Genomic DNA, 12,069 nt, shown 5'->3' on the forward strand with positions numbered 1-12,069 from the left:
AGATATTATCTGGTCCCTAGTAACGAGGTTTAATGAAATATTCCTTATCATCAGTACATATGATTAAATGAAATATTTACCAGTGATAGCGATGATTAATCGACATATTCATTTTATCATTAATAGCGAGTATTAGCCTACCCGTTCGTTCAACATTTTCAGCAAGATTTTTGCGAAATGATCTTGACTCACTAATTAGTAAGTATTCGCTGAAAAACACTTTCAGCCTATCAATGGACAGTCAAAACTACACTTTCCAAGATTTTACAATTTTTGCAGCGTTCAGACGAATTCATCTTTTCTCTTTGACATGTATTCCGGGTCAATTTACTAAAACTGCGAAGAAAAAATATAAAAAAAAAGAACCTCGTACGAACAGTGCGAAAAAGAAAGAAAAAAAAAAAGGCGTCCGAAAGCGACGGTTTGTCAAGATCGTAAGAATTCAAAACTGTTGCAGATGTGAACACTGCAAATCACTTTCTATTTTTCTGAATGACTTTTGACCTTTCAGGCGACGCTTGGCAGTTCGCTTGCAATTTTAAAAAGTTCACGGGGTACAATACTATTACTACAACATCCATAAACACTTGGAAAAACAATGGTACCGAGAGCAATTAAAAATTAATACTATATATGAAATTATATTAATAATACTGATACTATTGCTACCAACCATAAATCAAGCAGACACTTTAATATAATTATGGCATTATTATTTCGCTGTTCATTTTGACGCTGAAACCGTTCAAACATGCAATGAAACTATATATATATATATATAGATATATATATATATATATATATATATATATATATATATATATATATATATATATATATATATATATATATATATATATATACACATTATATATAATGTATATATACATTATATATATAATGTATATATATACATTATATATATATAGTTTATATATACACATACATACATACATACATACATACATAATAGGATAGGTTTTCATATGGATAAAGACTATATCCATGTAGAGGATATTTCTCTTAACATCAGACTACTTACATCAGTTTTATTCAATATTACATAATGAATAAAACTGATCAAAAGGTACAACTGAGGCTGAAGAGTACGTATGGTTATCGCTTTCTTGATAAAACAATGTAGTGTACGTCGAGTATAGTTCCCTAAGGTTATGGGTCCAGCAGTAACTTCTGTTGCACCAAGACAGCTATTGGAAATCGTATGGTGCCGCCAATTCACTTGTACGTTTCTAAAGACGGGCTTGCATCCCTGTTCAGATATACACACACGCTGTAAATTATGCAAAAACCAGTGTAACTTTCCGTCAATAATGACAGCAATATTTACAATTAATTCTGCAACTACATCGTACAATTGTATATAAAAAACTAGAATATTTTGCTCTGTATTTCCTCGTTTAAGATTCTGTGATAGGTAATCGTGGAGGTTATTACTTAAAAACAATCCTTTCTACTGCAGGAAAAAAGTGTATGGATACACAATGCGATTTTTGGAGTCGAATAAAATTCGGTCTTCGTGGAGGGGCGCTGTTTTTCGTATAGAATAGTATGGGTTCTTTGCAGCATCCCTCTGACACACGCTGTTATACTCTTTAAAGTTATTTCATATTTTCCACAACCGCCTACAGTCTTCCTTGCCCACCGTTTATCTACTAATTTCTATTCATCTATTTACGGTAATCTGTAGTTTCTCTATATCTCTCACGGTATCTATCTATTTATCATAACTGCCAATCTATTCTGTCACGCCATTCTCTGAGCATGCGAGCACAGCATGAATAATATAAAAAAATAGGAGTGAATGCCTGATAACAACTTAACCCGAACAGCACAATCACCACACTAAATCAAGATCATGACATAAAACGTAATCCTGTAATTCTGACTCTAGGCGATAGACGTCTTTGATCCAATCCTTCTTCTGCTTCATTTAGTGTTCATTCAATGAATCCACTTGAGATAGAGTATTTTTTTCAGAAGCTTTTCTTTGCTAAATGTCAAGTTCTGCCTTCACTTTTCCTCCCCCCTCCCCCCGTCTCTCCTCTCCTCTCCTCCCTCCCTCCGTTTCTCTCCTAGATTTTCTTGATTATGAAACATCCACATCTGTCTCAGACCTACCTATCTCCGTTCATTTGATTCGAGACTTAATTAATTTCCATTAACAAACGTTGGGGGTCTAGTAAAGGCAGTAGCGGGTTATATATAAAAAATAAAGCCCTTGGAGTAAGTTCAAATAAACTTCCCAATATAAATAAATATCAGATATCGCATCTTTTCCTTTTTTCTTTTTCTTAAAATGTACACGACTGTGAAATAGTTTTAGAACTATGATTTTTCCTTGTTTTACTAAGATTATTCAGGAAAAAGTTAAGTATACCTTAGTTTTACCAGACCACTGAGCTGATTAACAGCTCTCCTAGGGCTGGCCTGAAGGATTAGATTTATTTTACGTGGCTAAGAACCACTGGTTACCTAGCAACGGGGACCTAGCTATTGTGGAATCCGGGAACTACATTATAGCGAGCAATGAATTTCATCACCAGAAATAAATTCCTCTAATTCTTCATTAGCCGGCCCGAGACTCGAACTCGGGCCTAGCGAGTGCTAGGCCACAGCTCTACCGACTCTTCCAACGGAGAGCTGAAGTTCAATTAAACTTCCCAACATATAAATAAATATTAGGTATCGCATCTTTTTCTTTTTTCCTTTTTTTAAAATGTAAACGACTGTGAAATAGTTTTACTACTATGATTTTTCCTTGTTTTACTAAGATTATTCAGGAACTACGAAAGAACATCAGGATCATTATTTTCGAATTGTTTATCTAGCGACCAACAAGCACTGAATTGCTCTCCTGTTTCAAAAACAGTGCAATTCAAAAGGTAATGAAAATAAGTATAACTGCACTTCCAGGAAATTATTATCAGACATTCGAAAAAAGAGCTAATACAGACTCCATCAATATCAGAAACAATTACGGAAAACGTACGAAAAATTCGTCATTAGGCAAAAAAAAATTTTTTTTTTTTCAATTAAAAAGGAAAACAGACGTGGTTTTTTTCGGAAAAATCGAAACTGATTAATGTCGACATTACGAACGTTTTTGAAAATGAATGAAAAAGGTCTATAAGAAAGTTCGGCTCCTGAAAATTAACGAAGAATTTATGCATTTAAGGAAAAACATAACTCGGGAATTTTAAGCAAATGAAGGCATTGTAAATGAATACAATTAAAGTTAACATTTTTATATATATATATATATATATATATATATATATGATATATATATATATATATATATATATAATATATATATATATATATATATATATATATATATATATATATATATATATATATAGACAGATAGATATATAAATTAAAACCCTGTTTGCCATCTCTTTAAACACTAAACCAAAGGACTAATTTAAATATGAAAACTCCTCTGGTGATATCCAAAACAAAAACATTAATCCTCTAACATTAAAGCAGCATTTTTACATACAAGAAACACCGTCATCAACAAAAGCAGCGTCAAACTTTTCTCGCTTTGGCATTAATCAGGCGATTTCTTGGACTTGAAGCATTTCCCGTAACAAATATTGGGAAAAACATATGATTAATGGATTTCCAGAGTTAGAATTTATTATGGTAGTTTCCAGACCTTGTTAACATAAAGAGAGCTTTAACGAGAGTTGCTTGTGGATCTGTCCTGCTACGTAACATGAATACGCTGTGTGTGTGTGTGTGTGTGTGTTTGCTGATATCCTTTTTCATGTATATGGATGCATAAATGCACCTATATGCATGCATCAACCCTGACAAATATAATAAGGATGGACAGCTCACCTGACAGCGTACATCAGCATTCACAGAGTAAAGGACGCCGAATAAGTACTGCATCTCCGTCATGAATCCAAAAAAAGCAACACGGCCTTTTATGATGGCTAATGTTTTTTCCCCTGCCTCTAATATTCGCCAAGGAGAAAAAAAAGAGCAAGAAAAAAGTTGACGGCTCATGGCCCGATATCAAAGGCAAATGATACATAAAAGGCCATAACAGAAAGAGGCATTTTGAGAGGCATAATCCTGGTAATTTTCAGCATTTTTTTTAAAGAGGGGGAGGGGGAGACGTCCCCGTGGGCTAAGTAGCGGCAGCGTGTCAAAAACGGACAACGCGTGGCTTCGGTTGGCAGAAAATGGCGGAGGGAGAAAGGAAAAAGAATAAAAACCCTGTGTGTTGGGGGATGAGGATGCTTTTTTTGGGCGAAAATGGTAATGTTCTGTGTAATTTCTCTCCCCTGCTTTTGGAACCTTGCTAAAAGCCATAGATGAAATGTATCACTGATTAAAAACACATACCATTTTAATGCGCTCCTGATGGACTTGGGTAGGTAGGGGAGGAGGGAGAGGAGGCGGAAATACATTCGGGATTGGGGCTAGCGGGCAGGGGGTTGGGAAGGGAAGGGAGTAGTTATGGTGTAATGGAGCTACGATAATGCAGGCTAACGGTTGGCGCTTTACACCACGCAGCGATAAGGTTAAAGACAATGGAATTATTCAGGCCAGACTCTCTCATGAAGCTAACTTTTCAATTTCTGCTGTCATATCGTAGGTTGGAAGCAATATGCGCCACTTAATCCAGTAAAGCAAAACTAAGTCATTGCTGCTCTCATTCCTGGTGCCATACTGTAGATGACAGAAATACAATTCATTTGTATCTGCAAAGCGAGGCTAGTCCTTGCTGTTTTTTTCTGCTGTCGAGTTTTAGGTTGGCTGCAATTTACTTCAATTAATTCTTTGTCTAACTGCAATCCATATGTCTTTTATTTCTTCTTTAAAGTAAAAATATGCATCGTCAAAGGCTGAAGATGAAGCAAGTTGACATTGGCAGGAACGTGCTTCATTAAATTCTGCAAATAATAGTAGCTCTTAAACTTATTTTTCTGTTTCAAGGAGTAGGCCATCAGCAGCAGCTGACTTTATTTGATTCTGCAAAACAACTGAAATTCCAACTGCTTTTATTTTTGCTGTCACGACTTGGTTTAACAGCTATGCACTTCATCCAACAGACGGTAAAAAAAAAAAAAGCCTCTGTAGCTTTTATTTTTCTGCCCAGTAGCTGTACTTCGTCCTACAAAGCGCGAGCAGTTGCATCTCATTTTATTTCTCTTGCACGCTATTAAAAATGGATTTTTTTTTACCTCTGTAAAATTCATAATTTCTAAACCTTTTATTTTTACAGACGGCTAAACGCACCGATGCTCTTTCTGTTATTTCAGCAAAAGAGTATTTGCCACTATTATAACATTATTCCGATTACCTTCATCACATCTCGAGAATTACCGCTCATGGTGAGCCATCTAATGCGCCTCTTCCTCTTCCCTTCTCCTCCTCTGTTCATCTACGCCTCATGCCCCCCCCAAACCCCCCACCCCGCCCCCACCGATACTCTGTCTCCAGAAACACTGATTCTAGCACTATCTATCTTAAAAGAGAGCAAATGGCTTCTGCCTCGAGTTAAGGACTGAAAAAGAGAAGTCCATTAACAGTGACTGAGCTTGGTTTAGGCAGCCATGCTTGTCCGTCTCTTCCATAAATAAACACATACATCATCATCAACGCCTCCAGCGCCGCGCGACGCCAGAGGCCTCCGTGAAATTTAGCCATTCGTGTCTTGTCTGTGCTTTAAATTTTATGAATCTCTAATCATCTCCAGGCTCCAGTTTCTTAAGGTCTCTCATCCAAGAAGGTCTGGGTTTTCCAACCTTCTGATGCTCAGGAACCAAGATGGTTATCATGTTATATATATATATATATATATATATATATAAGTATGTATATATATATATATATATATATATATATTATTACACACACATATATATATATATATATATATATATATATATATACAGTATGTGTATATATACACATATTAGTACATGTGTATATATATATATATATATATATATATATATATATATATAAGTATATATATATATATATATATATATATATATATATATATATATATATATATATATATATATATACACTACAGCCAACCAACTCAGTGGGTCAAAAACAAGTCAACCCAATCTTAAGGAGAAAATAAGAAAATAAGATCTTATAGGATCTTGAAGTAACGAATCACTTTTTTTCTTTCTGCATTTCCCTATCAATCATTCCCTGACTCGGACAATACTAGACCAAATGGCCAAACAGTTAACACAAATAAATTGATTCATTCAAGAAAATCCGTCTTGCGATACCCGGGCAAGATAAGGGTACTAGGTCACGCACTCCAAGAGTCGTTGCATAACGAACTTTAAATGTCGCTGTTCATCTGTAGGACGGCAAACCCTAGTAGAGATTAAACAATTATAATTCATTCGACAATAGTCCAATCCGCTAAGCTTTATATGACGACCACAATATTACTGATTGGAAAAACAGAACCCATGGATTATCTTTCAGAGGAACAAATGCTTTACACAAACACAGTCTGCATGTTAATACCGATTACGACTTACGTAAGCAAAAAAAAAAAAATAAATTATGACAGCAGACAGACAGACGGAATACATTAATGCTTTACAAAAACAACCTGCATGTTCATCCCGATTACAAAAAAATAGAAAAAACACGCACACACACAAAATGGCAAGAAACGGAATACATCATTCACCCTAGCCAAAATGTTTCTTGTTTTATATTGACAGACCGCATTTGCAATCCGTAATCCATTCGTAATGGCCTAATCTCTTGGAATAATTTTCCAAACTTGAAAAGAAAATTACATTAGAAATCGTACCCGTAACTCAGTTTGGAATATCCTGTACCACGTCAAATACAGCGGTTTTAAAATTGGATGATTCATCACGGCAATCCTGTAATCGCCTGCATCGCGCGGTTCTGAAAAAAAGAGTAAGATAAACGCGAGTAGAGAGAGAGAGAGAGAGAGAGAGAGAGAGAGAGAGAGAGAGAGAGAGAGAGAGAGAGAGAGAGAGAGAGAGAGAGAGAGAGGGTTCCAAAGGGAATTCTGCCTGCAGAGAGAGACAAGTTATAGGAAAAGGTGATAAATGAATAGACTCGAAAGAAAGAAAGAAAGAGAATCATATTATCAGAGACCCAAGGGTCACAGTGGTCACCTGAACCACTTCCTGAACTTGCAAGTATAAGACTCAGATCTGTCTAATACATTTCTATGTAAACTTGGGGCTTTTCTTGTGACCGCATACAAGCTATTTGGGTCTTGGTTTGAACGAACTTGACTTCACAACGCTTAAGGAAGCTTTCAATTGAGTTTTGTCATTTCTGGCCAAGTCGTTTCAGAGAATTCATAAAGGTTTATCGAGGACCCCAAAACTATTTTCACTATTTCTAAATTACTTAGGAAGGGGGCGTAACCCCAAGTTTGAGCAAACTTGAATCCCAAGTACCCAAGGATGATGCAAGGCATTTTTGGTTTACAATGATCCGGTAGTTCTGGAGAAGCTAAAAACTCGGAAAGTCTACGGCATTCATACATACATACATACATATACACATACATACATACATAATACATACTGTACATACATACATACATACAAACGCCGGGCAAACTTTGCTCAAAAGAGCTCACTTAAGCTTTCAGCTCGTGGGAGCTGCTAAACACAAAAGAATCACTGCTTTAAAATTTAACATACAATTTCAATCACCGAAATCATTACCGGTATAATCATAATTGAATTGCAATCAGTGCCATAATAAAGAGTTAATCATTTAAACAGGGACATGATTATAATTAACATTATTCAATTATGGCTCATATTAAATAAAAAATAGCTAAAATATATTCTAATAATAATAATAATAATAATAATAATAATAATAATAATAATAATAATAATAGCGAAATCATTAATGCTGTCAGTATTACATAGTTACTAGATCACAGATTGAGAACCAAATAGCAACAGTCATAACGATAATAATAATAAAAATGGGAGTGGCGTAAAAAACCTACTCAAACCAATAAAAAAAGATAATAATATGAAGATGAGGGGGAGAGCAACAGGATTAATAATCATTACAATGCTGAAATGAGGAAGCAGCCGGAATCATAATAAAAATATTATTTTCTTTTCTAATGACTGCTCTCTTATTTCTGTATTTCCCCTTACCCTCTGTTACTTCTTACCCTCTGTTACTTCTTTCAAATGAACACCTTATTCTTTGGTAGCTTGAATTTCAAGTCAGTGGCTTTTGTGAGCTTGTTACATAAGAACAGGGTTAATCTTCTGAAATAATAATAATAATAATACACAATAATACACACACACACACACAATAATAATAATACATTTAAAATATCATGGTAGCATGAGTTCAATGGAAACAAATCAATAGTGAGGCATTTCAGATATATGTTATATATTTAAGTGATAAATCTATTCAGATTCTGAAAGCTATCTGTATAGATTTATCTTCAAATATATGTACATATACATAACTGTGGATTTGTTTCTCCAATAATAATAATAATAATAATAATAATAATAATAATAATAATAATAATAATAATAATAGAAGGAGGTAGCACGGGACAGGCACTAAAAAGCAGGCCATATAACCAGATAATGAAAACACGGCATCAACCTGAAATCGGCCACAGTTCAGCTCGTATCATCATCAAATTGGAAATGTCAACGATGTCGCTTTCCCATCGCCTGTCCCAGATAGATGAAATCCCCCCTCTCCCCACTCTCTCTCCTCCATCCAACCCCTGCCCCTGCCTTTTTTTCAAACCCTATGCGGAGAGAGGGGGAAAAAATGAGTAATGGTATCATCATTACCGCCACTGTGGGTTTATTGTTAATGTCGCTGTTACTCTTGCTAGTGCTCTAGGAAAACAGTAATGGAATTAATATGTAGGGGGCGGTAAAATAGTAATGGCACTCACACTTTGGGGACTAGGGGTGTATCTTTTTTATTACTAAAAATCGTGAATGTACTGTTATTTATATTATTAAAAGGCTTATCATTATCAACGTTATTATCAATTATAATTGTTAATATTGCCACTTCTACAATTATTAGTCTTTGTTGTCATCATCACTGCTGCTGCTATTAGCAAATTTGTCCAACAGTTTACCACTGTTTATTATTCGCGCTGTACAAAGGAAGGGAGAGAGAGAGAGAGAGAGAGAGAGAGAGAGAGAGAGAGAGAGAGAGAGAGAGAGAACCCAAACAAATATCTTTTTGGTATAAACATAGCAGAAAGTTATAACGGACATAGCTGTATTAGCATATTTATTCACCTGAAATCACATTTCGGAGATGTTTTAGCCACTAAACGGGAAGAAAAGTAATCTATACGGCGGGTAAAACTAGAGCCATTCTCAAGTTTTCTCAAGCTACCTTTTCTAACGAACCCACACAAACTACTATATTTTATCAACGATACAAAAAGATACTGACTCTTTTGTGCAAAGTTTGGTTTCGAAAAATCCAGACCTTTCACCGAAAAAAAAAAATAAAGGGTTAACCTTTGTGGAATATTCGAATTTTATGAAGAAAAAAAATCGGACTTGACAGCTTACAAAAAGGCAAGATTTAGTGGGGAAAAACACGACAGCAGACAACGTGCTCGTGTGACACCGTCATAAGGGCTATCCCAAAAAAAGAAAAAAAAAAAAAAAGACCATTGGAAACAATATCCGCGTTCTCTTAGAGCCATTAATACGGATTTCGCAGGCAATAATTCAGTTAATGAAGCAATAAGGAACAAATGAGCAGATGCCAAGATGCAGATTGCTGCCGAACATGCTGTTGGGTCCTTTGTTGCTGACTCTGATGTCATATGGCGGTAAGGGCCTAGATGAAATAATAGAGGGAAAGGATATTTTCTCTTATTGGTAATTCAAGATGTTTACAAAGTTTAGAAAGAGAAGATGGATTCTTTATGACATTAAGATGATATCAGTTCCGACAAAGATTAGTTAGCAGTTTTTGTTGCAGAAGTAAGAAGGAACTAGAAATTACATCAAATGAATCAATAATTTCTTTTACGTGATGAATTGAGGTAGCGCTAGTTAATCCAATTCTTCAAGATATGACAAAAATGTCTAATTTACAGAGAGATTTCTGTATAAAAATAGGATTTCCTATATATATATATATATATATATATATATATATATATATATATATATATATATATATATATATAAAGTAAAGCCAATAGTATCTTAATATAGATTCACTATACCTTGGGAATGACCTACTATGTATAACAAGTGCATCTGCTCCGGGTAGGATTCGAACTTGTGCCTTTTGTAGGTTTGACGCAGAGGAAACAGAACTTATCCACTCGGCTGTCAAAAGAGAGATAAGCTGATTTCGACTCTGCTGTACATGTTCCTGTCGAATTCCCTTTGAGTTTAAGTTATTCCCAGGCACAGTAAGACGATATCAAGGGAATACTGTCACTTAATATTTGTGAACATAATGGGCTGATTTCGATTACAAGTACAGAACCTGGATTCGACAGGCAATGTGTAGAGTAGAGTCGAAACCAACTTCCATTTCTCTGGATAGCTGAACGAACAAGTCCCTGTCTCCTATGTATACAACCCAAAAAGGTATAGGTCTGAATCCTGGCTGCGGTAGTACGCTATAATAATCCCCTTTGGATGAAAGTTATACTCGAGGTACAATGAATCGCTATTAAGGGATTTTCGTGTTTTAATATTTGTCTGTATAAAAACGTCACCTGTGAGCAGATAAAATTGTCATATATACATACATATATGCATATATATATATATAGAGAGATATATATATATATATATATATATATATATATATATATATATATATATATATATTATATACATATATATTATATACAGTATATCATATAAATGATAATACAATATTAATTGGAAAATATCGCCAGAGGTGTTAGATGTTATTTACTATCACTGAAAATGAGCACAAACAAAAATGAACTAGCAAGGCAGAATTCCATTACAGAACACTACGGAACAGGGAATAACATAACTAAGAGAACAGCACAACGGAGATGAACAAAGCAATTCCCCTTCATTTTGATAATCAGCAGCAGTCAACGATGAGCCCCATTGCGCACAAATTCTCTGTGCTTGCAAATGAAATGCAAAACAAAGAGACGCTGAAGCTGGCGCAGACACGCCAAGCACTATCCATCCGTGCTGGCAAACGGCAAAATAAAAAAAAAAAAAAAAAAAAAAAAAACAGGAGAGACAAAAGGAAATGAAAGAGAGGGTGAAACTAAAAATGAAATAAGAGATAATCACATCAACACTCATCAACGGCCATCCATCAAAGGTGGCGAAACGCTGCATGAAAAAGCAGCACATACTAAAAAAAAGTATGAAAAAAAATAAAAATAAAAATAGAAGGGAATATAGTTTCACAAGAGTTGTTACTTTTTTTTTTTTCATCCATTTAATGAATGCGCTGAGCTGAGGTTTTGCTTTATACCCCGTGAGCTAAGATGTCAATTACGCTAACAGCGTTCCCCATTTCACCGTGCTGTACGTACGGCTGCACACATACATACCTACCTGACTCCGCACAGCCCCCCTCCCCCTCCATCCCTCTTCCGGTCTCCCCATTAGGAGAGGAACTCTCTCTCTCTCTCTCTCAACATGTAGATGTGATAATGTATTTATGTAATGTATACAAACGCATATACATATATATATATATATATTATACATACATACATACATACATACACACATATATATACATACATATGTGGTTTCAACCTCGCCTTACATAGAAAGGCATCAGTTTTCCATCTTACAGTGAAAGACATCTTGAACTAGCCTGCATACCAATCCATTGCGCCTACAATGCCAAATTCACCTTACCTTGGTGTCTACTTTCAATAAAAAGGAAATCATATTTAACAAGTTCTCCTACTATGCCAAGGGGATCTGAGTCTGTGCTTTATGGTTTGGAGGTAGGTTGCAGAGACTGTTATGTAAAAGTGACAAACTAATATATATA

General features: G+C 35.1%; 1 protein-coding gene across 1 annotated transcript in view; it reads right to left on the reverse strand.

Moving 5' to 3' along the window:
- Positions 1 to 12,069, reverse strand: part of LOC136844410 (GTPase-activating Rap/Ran-GAP domain-like protein 3) — a 907,028-nt gene that overhangs the window by 425,036 nt on the left and 469,923 nt on the right.

The sequence above is a fragment of the Macrobrachium rosenbergii genome, chromosome 12, assembly GCF_040412425.1.
Source record: "Macrobrachium rosenbergii isolate ZJJX-2024 chromosome 12, ASM4041242v1, whole genome shotgun sequence".
In the NCBI taxonomy this organism is placed as follows: domain Eukaryota; kingdom Metazoa; phylum Arthropoda; class Malacostraca; order Decapoda; family Palaemonidae; genus Macrobrachium; species Macrobrachium rosenbergii.